Source organism: Triticum aestivum, chromosome 6D (assembly GCF_018294505.1).
Source record: "Triticum aestivum cultivar Chinese Spring chromosome 6D, IWGSC CS RefSeq v2.1, whole genome shotgun sequence".
Taxonomy (NCBI): Eukaryota; Viridiplantae; Streptophyta; class Magnoliopsida; order Poales; family Poaceae; genus Triticum; species Triticum aestivum.
The window spans coordinates 478,317,448-478,343,851 of record NC_057811.1 but is presented as its reverse complement, the minus strand read 5'-3'; positions in this window follow the sequence as shown (position 1 = coordinate 478,343,851).

The following is a 26,404-nucleotide window of genomic DNA, read 5'->3' as shown; positions in this document are numbered from 1 at the left end:
CGACTGCGTTGACCTCTTGGTGCTGTCGGCGCCGGCTACGCTTGTCTTCAACTTGGCTTGTGAAGACGACGTAGGCGGCGTGCTCCTCAGGGAACTCATCTTGAATGGCTCCGACTGCTGGTCGAGCAGCCGGCTGCTGGGGGGCTGGAGGCAGCGGGCCGGGAGGCGGAGGCGGTACCAGCCCCTCGCCCTTGGAGATCCGTGTGAGCCAGTGGCACTTTCGGGTCGTGTGGTTGGACGGCTTCGCGCCACTGCGGAACTTGCAGGGGGCATCGAGAGTCTGCTCGTAGGAGAAGGCCGGCTGCCAAGCCGGCCTGCCGCCCTTCTTCTTGGGAGCGGGCCGTTATGCGGGTTGCTCATCTTCAACTGTGGCCACCTGCCGACTGGTGGAAGGCGGCATAGGGGCCTTGCGCTTATGGTCGTTCTGGTAGGGGCGCCGATTGGACTCGCCAGCCGGCGTCTTGGGAGCCGCAGCGAGCACCTTCCCAGAGGCGTCCACTCGGAGCTCGGTCTGCATCGAGGAGTCGGCCGTGGCGTACTTGTCCGCGATGATCAGCAGTTCGTCGAGGGTAGCCGGCTCGTCGCAGAGGAGTCGGTGCTTGAGGAGGGTGCCCTCTCGGCACCCGGCGGTGAAGTACTCGATGGCCTGGACCTCGTGCACCCCCTCGCAGGAGTTGCGGAGCTCGGCCCACCGCGTGAGGTAGTCGCGGGTCGACTCGTTGGGCCCTTGGACGCATAGGGAGAGCTGGCGAGGCTTGGGAGGCCGCTTGTACGTGCTGGTGAAGTTGCGGACGAAGACTTCCGTGAAGTCCAGCCAGCTGTTGATGCTGTAGGGCTTGAGGCTGTTGAGCCAGGTGCGCGCCGTGCCTTGCAGCATGAGGGGGACGTACTTCACGCCTACGCGTCTGTTGCCGTTGGCTATGCTGACAGCAGTAGAATAGTCGATGAGCGAATCTTCCGGCTTCACAGAGCCGTTGTACTTGGGCGTGTCTCTGGGGAGCGAGAACCCTTTGGGGAAGGGCTCATCATGGATGCGGGGGCCAAAGCATGGCGGGCCGACATCGTCTTCTTCTTCTAGCGCCAGGGATCGAGCTAGGCGATCGATCCGGTGGCGGGCGTCGTTCTCGCCGACTCCTTCGCGGTGGCCTAGTCGGCCACCAAGAGTCGGATGCGTGACAGGCGACAGGGTGGGACATCTCTCCCCTCGAGGCGGGGGAGGAGGCGGATTTCCTTGGCGCTCCACTGCTCGAGGGCGGCCTTCCGCGTCGCGCTTGATGGTGATCCGAGTCCGGCTGCGGCTAGCAGCCAGCTCCTTGTCTTTCCTCGCGCGGGCGCCGCTCGCAGTCGGCGACCGGGATGTCGCGGCGTGCTCTCGGCGCGGGGGAGGACTCTCAGCATGGGCGCCGGCTTCATGCCGCTCCGCGGCCGCATCGATCAGCTGCTGGATTCGTCTTGTCATGTAGGGGAGCTCATCGGCTCCTAGCCCATTTAGCTCTTCAGCGGCCGCCTGACCGGCTCGCAGATTCTCGAGCGGGGTGGCGTAGACGGGGCGGTTGTTGGGGAACGTAGTAATTTCAAAAAAATTCCTACGCACACGCAAGATCATGGTGATGCATAGCAACGAGAGGGGAGAGTGTTGTCCACGTACCCTCGTAGACCGACAGCGGAAGCGTTATCACAATGCGGTTGATGTAGTCATACGTCTTCACGATCCGACCGATCAATTACCGAACGTACGGCAACTCCGAGTCTACACACGTTCAGCTCGATGACGTCCCTCGAACTCCGATCCAGCCGAGTGTTGAGGGAGAGTTTCGTCAGCACGACGGCGTGGTGACGATGATGATGTTCCACCGACGCAGGGCTTCGCCTAAGCTCCGCAACGGTATTATCGAGGTGTAATATGGTGGAGGGGGGCACCGCACACGACTAAGAGATCTCAAGGATCAATTGTTGTGTCTATGGGGTGCCCCCCTGCCCCCGTATATAAAGGAGCAAGGGGAAGAGGGCCGGCCAAGGGGAGGTGGCGCGCCCAAGGGGGGAGTCCTACTCCCACCGGGAGTAGGACTCCTCCTTTCCTTGTGGGAGTAGGAGAAGGGAAGGGGGAAGGAGAAAGAAGGAAGGGTGCGCCCCCTTTCCCTAGTCCAATTCGGACCAGACCATGGGGAGGGGTGCGGCCACCTTTTGAGGCCTTTCTCTCCTTTTCCGTATGGCCCATTAAGGCCCAATACGAATTCCCGTAACTCTCCGGTACTCCGAAAAATACCCGAATCACTCGGAACCTTTCCGAAGTCCGAATATAGTCGTCCAATATATCGATCTTTACGTCTCGACCATTTCGAGACTCCTCGTCATATCCCCGATCTCATCCGGGACTCCGAACTCCTTCGGTACATCAAAACTCAATAAAACTGTCATCGTAACATTAAGCGTGCGGACCCTACGGGTTCGAGAACTATGTAGACATGACCGAGACACGTCTCCGGTCAATAACCAATAGCGGGACCTGGATGCCCATATTGGCTCCCACATATTCTACGAAGATCTTTATCGGTCAGACCGCATAACAACATACGTTGTTCCCTTTGTCACCGGTATGTTACTTGCTCGAGATTTGATCGTCGGTATCTCGATACCTAGTTCAATCTCGTTACCGGCAAGTCTCTTTACTCGTTCCATAACACATCATCCCGCAACTAACTCATTAGTCACAATGCTTGCAAGGCTTATAGTGATGTGCATTACCGAGTGGGCCCAGAGATACCTCTCCGACAATTGGAGTGACAAATCCTAATCTCGAAATACGCCAACCCAACAAGTACCTTTGGAGACACCTGTAGAGCACCTTTATAATCAACCATTTACGTTGTGACGTTTGGTAGCACACAAAGTGTTCCTCCGGTAAACGGGAGTTGCGTAATCTCATAGTCATAGGAACATGTATAAGTCATGAAGAAAGCAATAGCAACATACTAAACGATCGAGTGCTAAGATAACGGAATGGGTCAAGTCAATCACGTCATTCTCCTAATGAGGTGATCTCGTTAATCAAATGACAACTTATGTCTATGGCTAGGAAACATAACCATCTTTGATTAACGAGCTAGTCAAGTAGAGGCATACTAGTGACACTCTGTTTGTCTATGTATTCACACATGTATTATGTTTCCGGTTAATACAATTCTAGCATGAATAATAAACATTTATCATGATATAAGGAAATAAATAATACTTTATTATTGCCTCTAGGGCATATTTCCTTCAGTCTCCCACTTGCACTAGAGTCAATAATCTAGTTCACATCGCCATGTGATTTAACATCAAAAATTCACATCACCATGTGATTAACACCCATAGTTCACATCTCTATGTGACCAACACTCAAAGGGTTTACTAGAGTCAATAATCTAGTTCACATCGCTATGTGATTAACACCCAGAGAGTACTAAGGTGTGATCATGTTTTGATTGTGAGATAATTTTAGTCAACGGGTCTGTCACATTCAGATCCGTAAGTATTTTGCAAATTTCTATGTCTACAATGCTCTGCACGGAGCTACTCTAGCTAATTGCTCCCACTTTCAATATGTATCTAGACCGAGACTTAGAGTCATCTAGATTTAGTCTCAAAAACTTGCATTGACGTAACCCTTTACGACGAACCTTTTTGTCACTTCCATAATCGAGAAACATATCCTTATTCCACTAAGGATAATTTTGACCGCTGTCCAGTGATCTACTCCTAGATCAATATTGTACCCCCCTTGCCAAAATCAGTGTAGGGTATACAATAGATCTGGTACACAGCATGGCATACTTTATAGAACCTATGGCCAAGGCATAGGGAATGACTTTCATTCTCTTTCTATCTTCTGCCGTGGTCGGGCTTTGAGTCTTACTCAATTTCACACCATGTAACACAGGCAAGAAACTCTTTTCTTTGACTGTTCTATTTTGAACTACTTCAAAATCTTGTTAAGGTATGTACTCATTGAAAAAACTTATCAAGCGTCTTGATCTATCTCTATAGATCTTGATGCTCAATATGTAAGCAGCTTCACCGAGGTCTTTCTTTGAAAGACTCCTTTCAAACACTCCTTTATGCTTTGCAGAATAATTCTACATTATTTCCGATCAACAATATGTCATTCACATATACTTATCAGAAATGCTGTAGTGCTCCCACTCACTTTCTTGTAAATACAGGCTTCACCGCAAGTCTGTATAAAACTATATCCTTTGATCAACTTATCAAAGTGTATATTGTTGGAAATATGCCCTAGAGGCAATAATAAATGTTATTATTATATTTCTTTGTTCATGATAATCGTCTATTATTCATGCTATAATTGTATTGTCCGGAAATCGTAATACATGTGTGAATAGATAGACCACAACGTGTCCCTAGTAAGCCTCTAGTTGACTAGCTCGTTGATCAACACATAGTCATGGTTTCCTGACTATGGACATTGGATGTCATTGATAACGGGATCACATCATTAGGAGAATGATGTGATGGACAAGACCCAATCCTAAGCATAGCATAAAAGATCGTGTAGTTTCGTTTGCTAGAGCTTTTCCAATGTCAAGTATCTTTTCCTTAGACCATGAGATCGTGCAACTCCCGGATACCGTAGGAGTGCTTTGGGTGTGCCAAACGTCACAACGTAACTGGGTGACTATAAAGGTGCACTACGGGTATCTCCGAAAGTGTTTGTTGGGTTGGCACGGATCGAGACTGGGATTTGTCACTCCGTGTGACGGAGAGGTATCTCTGGGCCCACTCGGTAATGCATCATCATAATGAGCTCAATTTGACTAAGGCGTTAGTCACGGGATCATGCATTGCGGTACGAGTAAAGAGACTTGCCGGTAACGAGATTGAACAAGGTATTGGGATACCGACGATCGAATCTCGGGCAAGTAACATACCGATTGACAAAGGGAATTGCATACGGGATTGATTGAATCCTCGACACCGTGGTTCATCCGATGAGATCATCGTGGAACATGTGGGAGCCAACATGGGTATCCAGATCCCGCTGTTGGTTATTGACCGGAGAGGCGTCTCGGTCATGTCTGCATGTCTCCCGAACCCGTAGGGTCTACACACTTAAGGTTCGGTGACGCTAGGGTTGTAGAGATATGTGTATGCGGAAACCTGAAAGTTGTTCGGAGTCCCGGATGAGATCCCGGACGTCACGAGAGGTTCCGGAATGGTCCGGAGGTGAAGAATTATATATAGGAAGTCAAGTTTCGGCCACCGGGAAAGTTTCGGGGGTTACCGGTATTGTACCGGGACCACCAGAAGGGTCCCGGGGGTCCACCGGGTGGGGCCACCTATCCCGGAGGGCCCCGTGGGCTGAAAGGGGAAGGGAACCAGCCCTTAGTGGGCTGGGGCGCCCCCCTTGGGCCTCCCCCCATGCGCCTAGGGTTGGGAACCCTAGGGGGGAGCTTCCCCCTTGCCTTGGGGGGCAAGGCAACCCCTTCCCCCCCTTTGGCCGCCGCCCCCCCTTGGAGATCCCATCTCCCAGGGCCGGCGCCCCCCCAGGGGCCTATATAAAGGGGGGGGAGGGAGGGCAGCAACCTACAGCCTTGGGCACCTCCCTCCTCTCCTGCAACACCTCTCTCTCTCTTGCAGAAGCTCGGCGAAGCCCTGCCGGAGACCCGCTACATCCACCACCACGCCGTCGTGCTGCTGGATCTCCATCAACCTCTCCTTTCCCCTTGCTGGATCAAGAAGGAGGAGACGTCGCTGCACCGTACGTGTGTTGAACGCGGAGGTGCCGTCCGTTCGGCACTCGGTCATCGGTGATTTGGATCACGGCGAGTACGACTCCGTCATCCACGTTCATTGGAACGCTTCCGCTCGCGATCTACAAGGGTATGTAGATGCACTCCTTTCCCCTCGTTGCTAGTAGACTCCATAGATGCATCTTGGTGAGCGTAGGAAAATTTTAAAATTATGCTACGATTCCCAACAGTGGCATCATGAGCCAGGCCTATGCGTAGTTACTATGCACGAGTAGAACACACAGCAGTTGTGGGCGTTGAGTTTGCCAATTCTTCTTGCCGCTACTAGTCATTTCTTATTTTGGCGGCATTGTAGGATGAAGCGGCCCGGACCGACCTTACACGTACGCTTACGTGAGATAGGTTCCACCGACTGACATGCACTAGTTGCATAAGGTGGCTAGCGGGTGTCTGTCTCTCCTACTTTAGTCGGAACGGATTCGATGAAAAGGGTCCTTATGAAGGGTAAATAGAAATTGGCAAATCACATTGTGGTCATACGTAGGTAAGAAAACGTTCTTGCTAGAAACCTACAAACCACGTAAAAACTTGCAACAACAATTAGAGGACGTCTAACTTGTTTTTGCAGCAAGTGCTATGTGATGTGATATGGCCAGAAGATGTGATGAATGATATATGTGATGTATGAGATTGATCATATTCTTGTAATAGGAATCACGACTTGCATGTCGATGAGTATGACAACCGGCAGGAGCCATAGGAGTTGTCTTTATTATTTTGTATGACCTGCGTGTCATTGAATAACGCCATGTAAATTACTTTACTTTGTTGCTAAACGCGTTAGCCATAGAAGTAAAAGTAATCGTTGGCGTGACGACTTCATGAAGACACAATGATGGAGATCATGATGATGGAGATCATGGTGTCATGCCGGTGACGAAGATGATCATGGTGCCCCGAAGATGGAGATCAAAGGAGCATGATGATATTGGCCATATCATGTCACTATTTGATTGCATGTGATGTTTATCATGTTTTTGCATCTTATTTGCTTAGAACGACGGTAGTAAGTAAGATGATCCCTTATAATAATTTCAAGAAAGTTTTCACCCTAACTGTGCACCGTTGCAAAGGTTCGTTGTTTCGAAGCACCACGTGATGATCGGGTGTGATAGATTCTAACGTTCGAATACAACGGGTGTTGACGAGCCTAGCATGTACAGACATGGCCTCGGAACACACGCAATACACTTAGGTTGACTTGACGAGCCTAGCATGTACAGACATGGCCTCGGAACACGGAGGACCGAAAGGTCGAGCATGAGTCGTATAGAAGATACGATCAACATGGAGATGTTCACCGATCTTGACTAGTCCGTCTCACGTGATGATCGGACACGGCCTAGTTAAACTCAGATCATGTTTCACTTAGATGACGAGAGGGATGTCTATCTGAGTGGGAGTTCATTAAATAATTTGATTAGATGAACTCAATTATCATGAACTTAGTCTAAAATCTTTACACTATGTCTTGTAGATCAAATGGCCAACGTTGTCCTCAATTTCAACGCGTTCCTAGAGAAAATCAAGCTGAAAGATGATGGCAGCAACTATACGGACTGGGTCCGGAACCTGAGGCTCATCCTCATAGTAGCCAAGAAAGATTATGTCTTAGAAGCACCGCTAGGTGAAGCACCAATCCCAGAGAACCAAGACGTTATGAATGCTTGGCAATCACGTGCTGATGATTACTCCCTCGTTCAGTGCGGCATGCTTTACAGCCTAGAACCGGGTCTCCAAAAGCGTTTTGAGAAACATGGAGCATATGAGATGTTCGAGGAGCTGAAACTAGTTTTCCAAGCTCATGCCCGGGTCGAGAGATATGATGTCTCCGACAAGTTCTTCAGCTGTAAAATGGAGGAGAACAGTTCTGTTAGTGAGCACATACTCAGAATGTCTGGGTTGCACAACCGCTTGTCTCAGCTGGGAGTTAATCTCCCGGATGACGCGGTCATTGACAGAATCCTCCAGTCGCTTCCACCAAGCTACAAGAGCTTTGTGATGAACTACAATATGCAGGGGATGGAAAAGACCATTCCTGAGGTATATTCAATGCTGAAATCAGCGGAAGGGGAGATCAGAAAAGAACATCAAGTGTTGATGGTGAATAAAACCACTAAGTTCAAGAAGGGCAAGGGTAAGAAGAACTTCAAGAAGGACGGCAAGGGAGTTGCCGCGCCCGGTAAACCAGTTACTGGGAGGAAGTCGAAGAATGGACCCAAGCCTGAAACTGAGTGCTTTTATTGCAAGGGAAGTGGTCACTGGAAGCGGAACTTCCCCAAATACTTAGCGGACAAGAAGAAGGCCGTCAACACCAAAGGTATATGTGATATACAAGTAATTGATGTGTACCTTACCAGTACTCGTAGTAGCTCCTGGGTATTTGATACCGGTGCGGTTGCTCATATTTGTAACTCAAAACAGGAACTACGGAATAGACGGAGACTGGCGAAGGACGAGGTGACAATGCGCGTCGGGAATGGTTCCAAGGTCGATGTGATCGCCGTCGGCACGCTACCTCTGCATCTACCCACGGGATTAGTTTTAAACCTCAATAATTGTTATTTAGTGCCAGCTTTGAGCATGAACATTGTATCTGGATCTCGTTTAATTCGAGATGGCTACTCATTTAAATCCGAGAATAATGGTTGTTCTATTTATTTGAGAGAAATGTTTTATGGTCATGCCCCGCTGGTCAATGGTTCATTTTTGATGAATCTCGAACGTGATGTTACACATGTTCATAGTGTGAATACCAAAAGATGTAAAGTTGATAACGATAGTCCCACATACTTGTGGCACTGCCGCCTTGGTCACATTGGTGTCAAGCGCATGAAGAAGCTCCATGCAGATGGACTTTTGGAGTCTCTTGATTACGAATCATTTGACACGTGCGAACCATGCCTCATGGGTAAGATGACCAAGACTCCGTTCTCCGGAACAATGGAGCGAGCAACCAACTTATTGGAAATCATACATACCGATGTGTGTGGTCCAATGAGTGTTGAGGCTCGCGGAAGATATCGTTATGTTCTCACTCTCGCTGATGATTTAAGTAGATATGGGTATGTCTACCTAATGAAACACAAGTCTGAAACCTTTGAAAAGTTCAAGGAATTTCAGAGTGAAGTTGAGAATCAACGTGACAGGAAAATAAAATTCTTACGATCAGATCGTGGTGGAGAATATTTAAGTCACGAATTATGGTTTGGGAAGAAACCTAAGCTGTCGTTTCTAAAAGTTTGGGGATGCGATGCTTATGTCAAGAAACTTCAACCTGAAAAGCTCGAACCCAAGTCGGAAAAATGCGTCTTCATAGGATACCCTAAGGAAACTATTGGGTATACCTTCTACCTCAGATCCGAAGGCAAGATCTTCGTTGCCAAGAACGGGTCCTTTCTGGAGAAGGAGTTTCTCTCGAAAGAATTGAGTGGGAGGAAAGTGGAACTTGATGAGGTGATAGTCACCCCTTCCGAACCGGAAAGTAGCGCAGCGCGGGAAAATGTTCCTGTGGTGCCTGCACCGACTGGGGAGGAAGTTAATGATGATGATCATGAAGCTTCGGATCAAGTCACTGAACTTCGTAGGTCCACAAGGACACGTTCCGCACCAGAGTGGTACGACAACCCTGTCCTGGAAATCATGTTGTTAGACAACGGTGAACCTTCGAACTATGAAGAAGCGATGGCGGGCCCGGATTCCGACAAATGGCTGGAAGCCATGAAATCCGAGATAGAATCCATGTATGAAAACAAAGTATGGACTTTGACTGACTTGCCCGATGAGCGGCGAGCCATAGAAAACAAATGGATCTTTAAGAAGAAGACGGACTCAGATGGTAATGTGACCATCTACAAAGCTCGACTTGTCGCTAAGGGTTATCGACAAGTTCAAGGGGTTGACTACGATGAGACTTTCTCACCCGTAGCGAAGCTGAAGTCCGTCCGAATCATGTTAGCAATTGCCGCATACTATGATTATGAGATATGGCAGATTGACGTCAAAACGGCATTCCTTAACGGCTTCCTTAAGGTAGAGTTGTATATGATGCAGCCGGAAGGTTTTGTCGATCCTAAGAATGCTAACAAAGTATGCAAGCTCCAGCGCTCAATCTATGGGCTGGTGCAAGCATCTCGGAGTTGGAACATTCGCTTTGATGAGATGATCAAAGCGTTTGGGTTTACACAGACTTATGGAGAAGCCTGTGTTTACAAGAAAGTGAGTGGGAGCTCTGTAGCATTTCTCATATTATATGTGGATGACATACTATTGATGGGAAATGATATAGAATTCTTGGAAAGTATAAAGGCCTATTTGAATAAGTGTTTTTCAATGAAGGACCTTGGAGAAGCTGCTTATATGTTAGGCATCAAGATCTATAGAGATAGATCAAGACGCCTCATTGGTCTTTCACAGAGTACATACCTTGACAAGATATTGAAGAAGTTCAGTATGGATCAGTCCAAGAAGGGGTTCTTGCCTGTATTGCAAGGTGTGCAATTGAGCACGGCTCAATGCCCGACCACGGCAGAAGATATAGAAAAGATGAGTGTCATCCCCTATGCCTCGGCCATAGGGTCTATTATGTATGCCATGCTGTGTACCAGACCTGATGTAAACCTTGCCGTAAGTTTGGTAGGAAGGTACCAAAGTAATCCCGGCATGGAACACCGGACAGCGGTCAAGAATATCCTAAAGTACCTGAAGAGGACTAAGGATATGTTTCTCGTTTATGAAGGTGACGAAGAGCTCGTCGTAAAGGGTTACGTCGACGCTAGCTTCGACACAGATCTGGATGACTCGAAGTCACAAACCGGATACGTGTACATTTTGAATGGAGGAGCAGTAAGCTGGTGCAGTTGCAAGCAAAGCGTCGTGGCGGGATCTACATGTGAAGCGGAGTACATGGCAGCCTCGGAGGCAGCACAGGAAGCAGTCTGGATGAAGGAGTTCATTACCGACCTAGGGGTGATTCCCAATGCGTCGGGCCCGATGACTCTCTTCTGTGATAACACTGGAGCTATTGCCCTTGCGAAGCTGCCCAGGTTTCACAGGAAGACCAGGCATATCAAGCGTCGTTTCAACTACATTCGTGAAAGAGTTCAAAGTGGAGACATAGATGTTTGTAAAGTGCATACGGACCTGAATGTAGCAGATCCGTTGACTAAACCTCTCCCTAGAGCAAAACATGATCAACACCAGGACGCAATGGGTGTTCGATTCATCACAATGTAACTAGATTATTGAATCTAGTGCAAGTGGGAGACTGTTGGAAGAGGCAATAATAAATGTTATTATTATATTTCTTTGTTCATGATAATCGTCTATTATTCATGCTATAATTGTATTGTCCGGAAATCGTAATACATGTGTGAATACATAGACCACAACGTGTCCCTAGTAAACCTCTAGTTGACTAGCTCGTTGATCAACAGATAGTCATGGTTTCCTGACTATGGACATTGGATGTCATTGATAACGGGATCACATCATTAGGAGAATGATGTGATGGACAAGACCCAATCCTAAGCATAGCATAAAAGATCGTGTAGTTTCGTTTGCTAGAGCTTTTCCAATGTCAAGTATCTTTTCCTTAGACCATGAGATCGTGCAACTCCCGGATACCGTAGGAGTGCTTTGGGTGTGCCAAACGTCACAACGTAACTGGGTGACTATAAAGGTGCACTACGGGTATCTCCGAAAGTGTTTGTTGGGTTGGCACGGATCGAGACTGGGATTTGTCACTCCGTGTGACGGAGAGGTATCTCTGGGCCCACTCGGTAATGCATCATCATCATGAGCTCAATGTGACTAAGGCGTTAGTCACGGGATCATGCATTGCGGTACGAGTAAAGAGACTTGCCGGTAACGAGATTGAACAAGGTATTGGGATACCGACGATCGAATCTCGGGCAAGTAACATACCGATTGACAAAGGGAATTGCATACGGGATTGATTGAATCCTCGACACCGTGGTTCATCCGATGAGATCATCGTGGAACTTGTGGGAGCCAACATGGGTATCCAGATCCCGCTGGTTGTTATTGACCGGAGAGGCGTCTCGGTCATGTCTGCATGTCTCCCGAACCCGTAGGGTCTACACACTTAAGGTTCGGTGACGCTAGGGTTGTAGAGATATGTGTATGCAGAAACCCGAAAGTTGTTCGGAGTCCCAGATGAGATCCCAGACGTCACGAGAGGTTCCGGAATGGTCCGGAGGTGAAGAATTATATATAGGAAGTCAAGTTTCGGCCACCGGGAAAGTTTCGGGGGTTACCGGTATTGTACCGGGACCACCGGAAGGGTCCCGGGGGTCCACCGGGTGGGGCCACCTATCCCGGAGGGCCCCGTGGGCTGAATGTGGAAGGGAACCAGCCCTTAGTGGGCTGGGGCGCCCCCCTTGGGCCTCCCCCATGCGCCTAGGGTTGGGAACCCTAGGGGGGGAGCTTCCCCCTTGCCTTGGGGGGCAAGGCAACCCCTTCCCCCCCTTTGGCCGCCGCCCCCCCTTGGAGATCCCATCTCCCAGGGCCGGCGCCCCCCCCCCAGGGGCCTATATAAAGGGGGGGAGGGAGGGCAGCAACCTACACCCTTGGGCGCCTCCCTCCTCCCCCGCAACACCTCTCTCTCTCTCGCAGAAGCTCGGCGAAGCCCTGCCGGAGACCCGCTACATCCACCACCACGCCGTCGTGCTGCTGGATCTCCATCAACCTCTCCTTTCCCCTTGCTAGATCAAGAAGGAGGAGACGTCGCTGCACCGTACGTGTGTTGAACGCGGAGGTGCCGTCCATTCGGCACTCGGTCATCGGTGATTTGGATCACGGCGAGTACGACTCCGTCATCCACGTTCATTGGAACGCTTCCGCTCGCGATTTACAAGGGTATGTAGATGCACTCCTTTCCCCTCGTTGCTAGTAGACTCCATAGATGCATCTTGGTGAGCGTAGGAAAATTTTAAAATTATGCTACGATTCCCAACATATATTCCAACTCCGAGATGCTTGCACCAGTCCATAGATGGATCGCTGGAGCTTGCATATTTTGTTAGCACCTTTAGGATTGACAAAACCTTCTGGTTGCATCATATACAACTCTTATTTAATAAATCCATTAAGGAATGCAGTTTTGTTTATCCATTTGCCATATTTCATAAAATGCGGCAATTGCTAACATGATTCAGACAGACTTAAGCATAGATACGAGTGAGAAACTCTCATCGTAGTCAACACCTTGAACTTGTCGAAAAAACCTTTTTGCGACAATTCTAGCTTTGTAGATAGTAACACTACTATCAGCGTCCGTCTTCCTCTTGACGATCCATTTATTCTAAATTGCTTGCCGATCATCGGGCAAGTCAACCAAAGTCCACACTTTGTTCTCATACATGGATCTCATCTCAGATTTCATGGCCTCAAGCCATTTTGCGGAATCTGGGCTCACCATTGCTTCTTCATAGTTCGTAGGTTCGTCATGGTCTAGTAACATAACCTCCAGAACAGGATTATCGTACCACTCTGGTGCGGATCTTACTCTGGTTGACCTACGAGGTTCAGTAATAACTTGATCTGAAGTTCCATGATCATCATCATTAACTTCCTCACTAATTGGTGTAGGAGTCACAGGAACAGATTTCTGTGATGAACTACTTTCCAATAAGGGAGCAGGTACAGTTACCTCATCAAGTTCTACTTTCCTCCCACTCACTTCTTTCGAGAGAAACTCCTTCTCTAGAAAGGATCCATACTAAGCAACGAATGTCTTGCCTTCGGATCTGTGATAGAAGTTGTACCCAACTGTCTCCTTTGGGTATCCTATGAAGACACATTTCTCCGATTTGGGTTTGAGCTTATCAGGATGAAACTTTTTCACATAAGCATCGCAACCCCAAACTTTAAGAAACGACAACTTTGGTTTCTTGCCAAACCACAGTTCATAAGGCGTCGTCTCAACGGATTTTGATGGTGCCCTATTTAATGTGAATGTAGCTATCTCTAATGCATAACCCCAAAACGATAGTGGTAAATTGGTAAGAGACATCATAGATTGCACTATATCCAATAAAGTACGGTTTATGACGTTCGGACACACCATTATGCTGTGGTGTTCCAGGTGGCGTGAGTAGTGAAACTATTTCACATTGTTTTAATTAAAGGCCAAACTCGTAACTCAAATATTTTACCTCTGCGATCATATCGTAGAAACTTTTATTTTCTTGTTACGATGATTTTCAACTTCACTCTGAAACTCTCTGAACTTTTCAAATGTTTCAGACATATGTTTCATTAAGTAGATATACCCATATCTACTCAAATCATCTGTGAAGGTGAGAAAATAACGATATCCGCCACGAGCCTCAATATTCATCGGACCACATACATCTGTATGTATGATTCCCAACAAATCTGCTGCTCTCTCCATAGTTCCGGAGAACGGCGTTTCAGTCATCTTGCCCATGAGCACGGTTCGCAAGCATCAAGTGATTCATAATCAGGTGATTCCAAAATCCCATCAGTATGGAGTTTCTTCACGCGCTTTACACCAATATGACCTAAACGGCAGTGCCACAAATAAGTTGCACTATCATTATTAACTTTGCATCTTTTGGCTTCAATATTATGAATATGTGCATCACTACGATCGAGATCCAACAAACCATTTTCGTTGGTGTGTATGACCATAGAAGGTTTATTCATGTAAACAGAACAACAATTGTTCTCTAACTTAAATGAATAACCGTATTGCAATAAACATGATCAAATCATATTCATGCTCAACGCAAACACCAAATAACACTTATTTAGTTTCAACACTAATCCCGAAAGTACAGGGAGTGTGCGATGATGATCATATCAATCTTGGAACTACTTCCAACACACATCGTCACCTCGCCTTTTACTAGTCTTTGTTTATTCTGCAACTCCCGTTTTCGAGTTACTACTCTTTAGCAACTGAACCAGTATCAATTACCGAGGGGTTGCTATAAACACTAGTAAAGTACACATCAGTAATCTGTATATCAAATATACCTTTGTTCACTTTGCCATCCTTCTTATCCACCAAATAGTTGGGGTAGTTCCGCTTCCAGTGACCAGTCCCTTTGCAGTAGTAGCACTTAGTCTCAGGCTTAGGACCAAACTTAGGCTTCTTCACTTGAGCAGCAACTTGCTTGCCGTTCTTCTTGAAGTTCCCCTTCTTCCCTTTGCCCTTTTCTTGAAACTAGTGGTCTCGTCAACCATCAACACTTGATGTTTTTCTTGATTTCTACCTTCGTCGATTTCAGCATCACGAAGAGCTCGGGAATTACTTTCGTCATCCCTTGCATGCTATAGTTCATCACGAAGTTCTACTAACTTGGTGATGGTGACTAGAGAATTCCGTCAATCACTATTTTATCTGGAAGACAAACTCCCACTTGATTCAAGCGATTGTAGTACCCAGACAATCTGAACACATGCTCACTAGTTGAGCGATTCTCCTCCATCTTTTAGCTATAGAACTTGTTGGAGACTTCATATCTCTCAACTCGGGTATTTACTTGAAATATTAACTTCAACTCCTGGAACATCTCATATGGTCCATGACGTTCAAAACATCTTTGAAGTCCCGATTCTAAGCCGTTAAGCATGGTGCACTAAACTATCAAGTAGTCATCATATTGAGCTAGCCAAACGTTCATAACGTCTGCATCTGCTCCTGCAATAGGTCTGTCACCTAGCGGTGCATCAAGGACATAATTTTTCTGTGCAGCAATGAGGATAATCCTCAGATCACGGATCCAATCCGCATCTTTGCTACTAACATCTTTCAACATAATTTTTCTCTAGGAATATATCAAAAATAAACACAGGGAAGCAACAACGCGAGCTATTGATCTATAACATAATTTGCAAAATACTATCAGGACTAAGTTCATGATAAATTTAAGTTCAATTAATCATATTACTTAAGAACTCCCACTTAGATAGACATCCCTCTAATCCTCTAAGTGATCACGTGATCCATATCAACTAAACCATGTCCGATCATCACGTGAGATGGAGTAGTTTCAGTGGTGAACATCACTATGTTGATCATATCTACTATATGATTCACGCTCGACCTTTCGGTCTCCGTGTTCCGAGGCCATATCTGTTGTATGCTAGGCTCGTCAAGTTTAACCTGAGTATTCCGCGTGTGCAACTGTTTTGCACCCGTTGTATTTGAACGTAGAGCCTATCACACCCGATCATCACGTGGTGTCTCAGCACGAAGAACTTTCGCAACGGTGCATACTCAGGGAGAACACTTATACTTTGATAATTTAGTGAAGGGTCATCTTATAATGCTACCGTCAAACAAAGCAAGATAAGATGCATAAAGGATTAACATCACATGCAATCAATATAAGTGATATGATATGGTCATCATCATCTTGTGCTTGTGATCTCCATCTCCGAAGCACCGTGCTTGTGATCTCCATCTCCGAAGCACCGTCATGATCACCATCGTCACCGGCGCGACACCTTGATCTCCATCGTAGCATCGTTGTCGTCTCGCCAACTTATTGCTTTTACGACTATCGCTACCGCTTAGTGATAAAGTAAAACCATTGCATGGCGATTGCATCTCATACAATAAAGCGACAACCATATGGCTCCTGCCAGTTGCCGATAACTCGGTTACAAAACATGATCATCTCATACAACACATTATATCACATCATGTCTTGACCATATCACATCACAACATGCCCTGCAAAAACAAGTTAGACGTCCTCTACTTTGTTGTTGCATATTTTACGTGGCTGCTACGGGCTTAGCAAGAACCGTTCTTACCTACGCATCAAAACCACAACGATAGTTTGTCAAGTTGGTACTGTTTTAACCTTCGCAAGGACCGGGCGTAGCCACACTCGGTTCAACTAAAGTGAGAGAGACAGACATCCGCCGGTCACCTTTAATCAACGAGTGCTCGCAACGGTGAAACCAGTCTCACGTAAGCGTACGCGTAATGTCGGTCCGGGCCGCTTCATCTCACAATACCGCTGAACCAAAGTATGACATGCTGGTAAGCAGTATGACTTATATCGCCCACAACTCACTTGTGTTCTACTCGTGCATAGCATCAACGCATAAAACCAGGCTCGGATGCCACTGTTGGGGAACGTAGTAATTTCAAAAAAATTCCTACGCACACGCAAGATCATGGTGATGCATAGCAACGAGAGGGGAGAGTGTTGTCCACGTACCCTCGTAGACCGACAGCGGAAGCGTTATCACAACGCGGTTGATGTAGTCGTACGTCTTCACGATCCGACCGATCAAGTACCGAACGTACGGCACCTCCGAGTTCTACACACGTTCAGCTCGATGACGTCCCTCGAACTCCGATCCAGCCGAGTGTTGAGGGAGAGTTTCGTCAGCACGACGGCGTGGTGACGATGATGATATTCCACCGACGTAGGGCTTCGCCTAAGCTCCGCAACGGTATTATCGAGGTGTAATATGGTGGAGGGGGGCACCGCACACGGCTAAGAGATCTCAAGGATCAATTGTTGTGTCTATGGGGTGCCCCCCTGCCCCCGTATATAAAGGAGCAAGGGGAAGAGGGCCGGCCAAGGGGAGGTGGCGCGCCCAAGGGGGGAGTCCTACTCCCACCGGGAGTAGGACTCCTCCTTTCCTTGTGGGAGTAGGAGAAGGGAAGGGGGAAGGAGAAAGAAGGAAAGGTGCGCCCCCTTTCCCTAGTCCAATTCGGACCAGACCACGGGGAGGGGTGCGGCCACCTTTTGAGGCCTTTCTCTCCTTTCCCGTATGGCCCATTAAGGCCCAATACGAATTCCCGTAACTCTCTGGTACTCCGAAAAATACCCGAATCACTCGGAACCTTTCCGAAGTCCGAATATAGTCGTCCAATATATCGATCTTTACGTCTCGACCATTTCGAGACTCCTCGTCATATCCCCGATCTCATCCGGGACTCCGAACTCCTTCGGTACATCAAAACTCAATAAAACTGTCATCGTAACGTTAAGCGTGCGGACCCTACGGGTTCGAGAACTATGTAGACATGACGGAGACACGTCTCCGGTCAATAACCAATAGCGGGACCTGGATGCCCATATTGGCTCCCACATATTCTACGAAGATCTTTATCGGTCAGACCGCATAACAACATACGTTGTTCCCTTTGTCACCGGTATGTTACTTGCCCGAGATTTGATCGTCGGTATCTCGATACCTAGTTCAATCTCGTTACCGGCAAGTCTCTTTACTCGTTCCGTAACACATCATCCCGCAACTAACTCATTAGTCACAATGCTTGCAAGGCTTATAGTGATGTGCATTACCGAGTGGGCCTAGAGATACCTCTCCGACAATTGGAGTGACAAATCCTAATCTCGAAATACGCCAACCCAACAAGTACCTTTGGAGACACCTGTAGAGCACCTTTATAATTACCCATTTACGTTGTGACGTTTGGTAGCACACAAAGTGTTCCTCCGGTAAACGGGAGTTGCATAATCTCATAGTCAGAGGAACATGTATAAGTCATGAAGAAAGCAATAGCAACATACTAAACGATCGAGTGTTAAGCTAACGGAATGGGTCAAGTCAATCACGTCATTCTCCTAATGAGGTGATCTCGTTAATCAAATGACAACTTATGTCTATGGCTAGGAAACATAACCATCTTTGATTAACAAGCTAGTCAAGTAGAGGCATACTAGTGACACTCTGTTTGTCTATGTATTCACACATGTATTATGTTTCCGGTTAATACAATTCTAGCATGAATAATAAACATTTATCATGATATAAGGAAATAAATAATACTTTATTATTGCCTCCAGGGCATATTTCCTTCAACGGTCTGCCCCCAGCATGCTGGAGATGGCCGCGCCGCGCTTCTGGACGAGGCCGGCTCGGCTTGGCCCGTCATGAGGCGGCGTGCCAAAGGTGGCGCGGTCGACTTCGCGCGGGTGAGCCTCGGTGAGGCGTCTCATGGAGGCTATCTTCTGGCCTTCCGCGATGAGGGCGAGGCGGCGTGCCTCCAGGGTCTCGGTGGCGGCGTCAGCCGGGATGGGGACGGATGAGTCATGCATCGCCGCTTGCAGGGCGTCGTGGGCGTTCTCGCCCGAGTTGGCGACGTGGCTGATGACCAGCACTTCGGCGACAGCGTTGCTGCCGCTGTCAGCTCGAGGGAGAGGGTCATCGAAGACTACCACGTCGGAGGGGTAGGCGTCGAGCGATGCCGTGTCAGAATCGACAAGCATCGGGTCGATGGAGCCGACCGACTCCAAGTCTACAGCAGGCTCGCTGGAGACGTGAAGTTGGTCGAGGAGGCTGACGAGGCAGCTCTCAGGGTAGTCCATGCCCGCATCGGACGCGGGCTCGTCGGAGATGCGAGTCTCGCCGAGCAGATCGGTGAGGCGGCTCGCTGCGCAGACGTCGTCGACGCCTTGCAGCGCGTCGGGGCAAACGCCGTCGGGCGCAGCAGGCTGGCTGCACTCGCGGGGGAGGAAAAGGGTTCCCGTCCAGAACAGGTCTCCGGACGACGGTGCACCTGGCCCCACGGTGGGCGCCAAATGTCGGGTGGTAGGTGCAACATATGCCAACGGGTGGCTTATCATTGTGGGAGCCAGTAAGACGTTGCCGGTGCCTGGAATCGGGATGAGGTGAAGACATGCACGCCGGCGAATCTTACCCAGGTTTGGGGCTCTCCGTGGAGATAACACCCCTAGTCCTGCTCTGTGGGGTCTCCGCATCATCACTAGATCAGAATGAGTAGCCTCAAACGCACCTTGAGCTGTCGGGTTGGAGGGAGAAGAAGGGCCAGGCTAGCTCTCCTTTTCTCTCTATGTGGTGTGTGTAATTCTATGAGACCAACCCTTTGCATGGGTGCCCCGGGGGGTTTATATAGGCCTACCCCCTAGGGGTACAATAGTAATCCGGCTGGGCGCGGGTCCCAGCCGTCAGTGTCTGTGTCCGCCGGCTTCTCCGCCGGTCATTGGGGCCCGCCGACTGGTGGGTCCCGCCGGCTGCCGGCCTCTTGGTCGACAGGCCGGCCCCACCGCTTGGGGGTCTTGTCGGCGGCTGGTTACTGTTGCCTCGCCCCTGATGACGAGGGCTTCGTCGAGGTAAGTGTGGCTACAGTGCAGCCGCCTTGCGGGCTCTTACTGTAGCCTTACCTCGTCTTTTCTTCTTAATGAGGCACATGTTTCGAGGGAGGGAGGTAGCCGGCTCTTGGGAGCCGGCTACACCCCTGGCCGACTAGGAGAGGCCGGGCCGCCTTCGAGCGTCTCTCTGGCTAAAGGGGCCTGCCGCCCGTGGGCCGTACTAGCGCTTTGTCGTGGGTGACGTCGAGGTCAACATGGCTACAATGCCGCGCTGGACAGGAGATGGCTGACCCGTACGGCGTCCTGTGGCCATGCCTGCTTCGGGATTTGGGGGTAGTGGGCTGTACTGCGGCCACGCCCCGTCTTATCACCGTTATGAGGACGCAGTCTTGGTGGGTGCGATCTGGGCCGGCTTCTGGGAGTCGGCATTCTTCATGGCCGGCTTCTGGGAGTCAGCATTCTTGGGGCCGGCTTCCTGGAGTCGGCCATCTCGTAGCTTTCTTGGGGAAGGTTTCTGAGACTGGGTCGCCTTCTGGGAGTCGGCCCTGGGGATAGCCGGCTGGGGGAAGGCGGCCCCACGCTTTGTATGCTTGAAGGCTTAAGCGGCCTGATAATTTTTGAAGAGCCAGGGGGAGTCGGTTAGGCTACCCATGGCCATTTACTCCGACAATGCAAGTTCATTGATACAAAATAAAAGCACAAATGGAAAAGAAGCACTCCATCCATGCAAGCTTCCGTGAATTAAATCAAATCTGCAAAATGATAAACAAGATGTTAGAAGAAGAAAAAGAAAATGAAGAAGAAAAAGAAGACTATAAGAAGAGCCAGGGGGAGTCGGTTAGGCTACCCGTGGCCATTTACTCCGACAATGCAAGTTCATTGATACAAAATAAAAGCACAAATGGAAAAGAAGCACTCCATACATGCAAGCTTCCGTGAATTAAATCAAATCTGCAAAATGATAAACAAGATGTTAGAAGAAGAAAAAGAAAATGAAGAAGAAAAAGAAGACTATAAGAAGTAAGCATACTTATTCTGTAAACTTGGTCATTTTGTGTTAACATAAGTAATTTTGGAGTTAACCTATAGGAAACTAAGCATATTAGAGCTAACTTAGAGCTAACTTATGTCATTTTGGAGAATAAGAAGAATAAGAAGAAGAAGAAGAAGAAGAAGAAGAAGAAGAAGAAGACTATAAGCTTATTATTATGTAAACTTGGTCATTTTGTGCTAACATAAGTAATTTTGGAGCTAACCTATAGGAAACTAAGCATATTAGAGATAACTTAGCATATTAGAGCCAACTTAGGTAAAATGAAGCCAACCTAGCTAATTATGCCATCTTTAAGTGAACTTAGGCCCCACGCTTTGTATGCTTGAAGGCTTAAACGGCCTGATAATTTTTGAAGAGCCAGGGGGAGTCGGTTAGGCTACCCGTGGCCATTTACTCCGACAGTAGTCCCCGAAGCTGATTGGGCTTCGAGGTTGGGCGGAAGTCGAGAAGCTCGGTCAGCTTCCTCTCTTGACGAGCTGGCAGCTGGGAGCCGGCTTCGGTTGGGCGCGCCGTCTTGGCGAAAAAATTTAAAGTCAAAGGGCGGGAGTCTGTTGACGCGCGTGCCTGGTTGCGGGCCGGCTGCTCGCCGCCTGCGAACCACGTGGCATCCCTTGGCTGAAAAGCCTGCCAGCCCACGCGCGCGACAAGACGTCCCCGCAGGTCGGGGGCCCACCACTCCTATGCCCGGGCCCAGGCGCTGATTCTCTGTGGCCCAAAGCCGTCCGCATGTCTTCCTGCGGTGGTTTCGGCACGCCTTTAGGGCGCGGTAATCGCGGGACGTGGGGGGAGTGGGTGCAGTTAATCCCACGTTCCACCCCACGCCTCGCCTCCTCGGCTTCGCCGCACGAGGCTATAAGTAGGGGGAGGGGGGAAGCGGCAGGCGCTCGCACGCTCCTCTCCTCTCCGCCATCTTCTTCCTCCTGCTCTCCCTCGCAGCAGCGCCTCGCCGCCGCGCCGTCCCACCATTCCTTTCCCGCCGCCGCGCTCATTCTCGCCGGCCTCACGCCGCTATGCAGTACGGTGGGGACTGGGACGGCTCCAACATCCATGAGGACCACGTCGAGTTCCTCCGCAAGACGCGGCGGCTGCCCGGCGCGGACAAGGTGCGGGTCCGTCTCGCGCCGGAGAAGGAGATCACGCCGGAGCCGGAGGAAGGCGAGCGGGTGGTCTTCCGCTCGCATTTCTTGCGCGGCATCGGCTTGCCAGAAAGCGCCTTCTTCCGCTCTTTTCTCGAATTCTACCAACTCCAGCCGCACCACCTCACCCCGAATACGGTGGTGCGGCTGTCCTCCTTCGTCACCTTGTGCGAAGGCTATCTCGGCGTCCTCCCCACCCTCGAGCTCTAGGGGGAGTTCTTCCAGTCCAAGCTGGGCATGCGTATGCAGGGCGTGCCGGCTCAGAGTGGCGCCTTCATCGCGATGCGGAGGGTGACAGCCGACAACCCCTTCCCCGTCATCACGCTGATCCAGTCGGTGAAGCTCTGGCAGAAGTCATACTTCTACGTGAAGAACCTCGCCACACAAGGCGACTACGTCAATTTGCCGGCTTACGTAGCCGGCCCTCCAGCGGGTAGGCGGCCCCAGTGGTCCTATCGGGCCGTGACGCTGACGCCGGCTGGAGCCGCGGCTGTCGCCCGACTGCGGGTGATGATCCAGTCGGAGGGCCTGACTGGGCCCGACCTGCTGGCCGCCTTCGTCACGTGCCGGGTGCTTCCGCTTCAGAGCCGCCCTCATCTGATCTGTCAGATGAGCGGCCAGCTCGATCCGGGCCGGATGTGCACCAAAGACATGCCGCACGACGAAGTGGCCCACATGGTGAACTACCTTGCGAACTGCAAGCTCTCTGCAGAGTGGCAGTTTGGCAAGGAGCCATATTGCCGAGCTCACCCGCCGCCACGGTATGTTCTCTTTTTCCCTTTTTTCTCTTAGTTTTGTCGCCGAGTTCCTTTTGGCCGACTCTGACTAGTCGACATGTCTCGACAGAGCCCTCTCCTTTGGCCTGCAAGCGGGTCGGAGGCGGAGCGCCGATTCGTCCCCGACCGGACGGAGCACGATCTGGAGGACCCCGACTTGGGGGCGGCCGCCATGGATGATAACACCGAGATGGGCGGCGGCCAAGCCAGCGGCGAGGTAGGCGGCTCCGGGCTTGGAGTCAGCTTCGACGACTGGCCGGATGACGACGAGGCGGAAGTCGTCCCACGCCGCCAGCCGGCGTCTAGCCACGGCGCTGGTTCCTCCGCCGCGCCGCCTGCTCGGGGCGGCGGGTAGAAGCGTCGTGCCGCGTCGGGCTTGTTCGGCAGTCGGCCGAAGAAGCCCAAGGGCGGGGCAGGGCGACCAGGCGGGAAGAGGCGGCCGCGAAGGCGGCCCACTTCCGCAAGGCGGTGAAGCAGCCGCAGACGGTGTCGGCGTAAGTATATACTCCTTCATGTATTCTTTCCTCTTTTCTTTGGTAGTTCCTGAATCCTTGTCCTTTCTCAAAAAATCAGGGCTCCATTGTCGCTCGAGCGGGTTGCTGCCGCCTCCGTCGTTGGGTCGCCGGGAGGATCCGGGAGCACCACTTGCCGCGTGGATCCCCGTGCCGATATTCAGGCGGCGACGGAGCGGAACGCGCGGGAGGAGCGGGAGGCGGAGGCATTGAGGGTGGCCGCCACCAAGGCGGCGCAGGAGGAGGAGGCGGCGAAGGCGCGCGCCGAAGCAGCGTCCAAGGCCCAGGCGGAGGCTCCGGCCGCGGCGACGGCGGAGGGGGCCTTGCTAGTCACCCCTCTGCGCGTCGCGGCGCCTGAGGCCCCAGAGCCCCCGCCAGAAGAAGCCGGCGGTGACCAGCCGGGGCTGGAGAGGGAGGACGACGTCGTCGTCCTGGAGAGGGAGGCGGCACCGGCCCCGCCGACTGGGGCGACTCAAGGCGGCCGGCCTAACTTGCCGCCTGCGCAATCGGCCGGGGGCGAGCCGGCCGCGAGGACTGATCTGGTGGTCCGGACGCCGTCGCGCCAGCGCGCGGGGAAGGCCGCATCAGAGCCACAGAAGGCTGCATCGGAGCCACAGCAGGCCGCGGTCTCCAGCTCGTCGGCCCAGGACATGGAGGCGGCCAACGCCAGCTCGGGGTGGACGCCGGGCGAAGGGACGGCCATGATGAACGTGGCCGCGCAGGACGTCCGGACCCGGCTTCAAGCCCAGGCTGCGGCGCCAAGGAAGTACAACGACGAGTTCCTTGCGACGCGGGCGGCCATCCGGGTTAGTCTTCTTGTCTTTGCTTTTTTTGATCTTGGTTTCTTCCGTGGGGGCGCGTCAGCGCACCCACTGGGTGTAGTCCCCGAGTTCCAAGTCGGCTGCTGAGCAGGCGGCTTGGAACTTCCTAGCGGACCTTGTTTTCCTATTCTTGTTCTCATTCGCTCTTCTGCCTGGCTTGCAGGACTACCACAACCTCCGCGCGGCTGCCTTCAACTCCCAGGCTCGGGAGCTGACCCAGAAGACTGCTGACTTATCTAAGAGCCGGGGTAAGTGCTTCGTCTTTTATCTCACGTGGGGGCGCATCAGCGCACCCACTGGGTGTAGTCCCCGAGATTCGGCCGACTGCTGAGCAGTCGGGTCGGATCTTCCTTGACGACTTCCTCTTATTGCTTCTTTTTTCTCTGCCATCCCTGCAGCGGCCAACGCCAGTCTAAGGGAGCAGCTGGGCAGGACTCAGGCCGCCCTCCGTGCTAAGGAGGCCGAGTTTGCCGCCTTGGCACAGGAGCGTGACCGCCTGACCAAGAGGTTGGCCGACCAGGAGGAGAGCCAAGAGGCGGCCCTGAAGGCGGTGCGGGACAGCGAGGCCGCCCTCCAAGCCGAGTACGAAACAGAGGCGGCCAGCTGGGCCGAAGCGAAGCTGGCGCTGATCAACGGCTATGGCCAGATCGAAGACTTGGTTCACGGTAAGCTGCCTTCCTCTTCGTCCTTTCTTGCTGCTTGCCGTTTTGTCTTGTTTTCTGACTTGGTGTTTTTCTCTTCTTTCTCTTTCTTCCTTGCGCAGAGTACTTCCCTGGCTACTCTACCGCCGCCAACCAGGTCGTCGAGGCTCACCGCGAGGCACAAAGGCAGGCTGGCGCCGAGATCGCACCAAACGCTCGCCGGTCGCTGGAGGAGCAGCTCTTGGCGATCCAGGCCCGCCTCCAGCCGGCTCATCGCCTGCTCCGCCGGCTTCAGCGTGTCGGGGCGCAGGTATTGGCCGCTCTCTAGCCTGGTGAAGTGATTCCCCGCACCCCCAGTCGGACGGCCGACTGGCTGGAGGTGGCGGTCGGCCGCTTCGAGGCCTGGAAGGCTTCGGCGGCTCGGTCCGGCGCCAGGCGGGCGCTGGAGTTCGCCAAGGCCTGGTATCCCGGGCTGAGTCTGGACCAGCTAGCCACCTGGCGGCAGCAGGCCGACACGGAGCTGGAGCCGGCGCGATCGGCTATCATCCGGCGGGCTTCGGCGATCGCTGACTACACCGACACCAGTGCCTTCGCTCCTGAGGTGGATGACAACAGTGTTGCCCAGCCGGAGGAGTGGTTCGGGCTGAACCCGGCAGACGGCGAGGACTCGGCGGAGGAGATCGACTCCAGTGACGAGGGCGAGGAGGAGGAGGAGGAGGAGGGTGAAGACGCCGGGCCAGATGGTGGAGCGGCCGGTCAGCCTCAGCTTGACCGTGCCTCCAGCAACAAGGCACGCGTGGGTGCACCGCCTGCAGCCGGCAATGATCAAGCCGAGACCCGCCAGCCGGCCACTCCTCCAGCCGGTGGCGCCGTCTCCACCGACCAACCTGGCTCCCACACTGCGCCCTTAGTCTAGTTTGCCGCCTTTATTTTCCTGTCTTGCCACTCTTGGAACAGTATTTTGTTAGGTTTGCACAATTCCACCCACTGGGGGTGTATCCGAACTATATTGATTGCCGGCCTATTGGGGGCCTTATATGTAAATATGATTATGCATGTGTTTGGCTTTCCCTTGTTCTTTGCTTTTCATCCTTCTGCTGTTTCCTTTGCCGCCCTCCCTTGGTTGCCGCCTCCCCAGTCGGACAGTTGCTCTGCAATCTGTGGTTGGAGAAGTGTTTGGCCAGTTGGGAGGGCAAGTACTCTAGCTTTGTTGGATTATAGCAAAGTGTTTGGGAGGCCGGCCAGCCGGCTGTTTTGACAGCCGGCAAGCGTGGTTGAAGGTCGTCTTTTCGTTATATAAGTTCGTTAGTCCTTAGCCATTATTCATGTGGGCATCCTTTCTGCCTTTGGCTCTTGCTAGTCGGACAGTCGGTTCTTCGAGCTGCGACTTTCAACAAGAGAGGGCTCGGGAGCCGGCACACTACTTGTCTGACTTCAGGTAGAACTTTAATATAACTTGAGGCGGCCAGTCCCCGGGCCGACTAGTCAAACCCGGTGCCAGACAGAAAATCAAATGTAATAATACATTCATGAATATGACACTCGTCATTCATAGGTA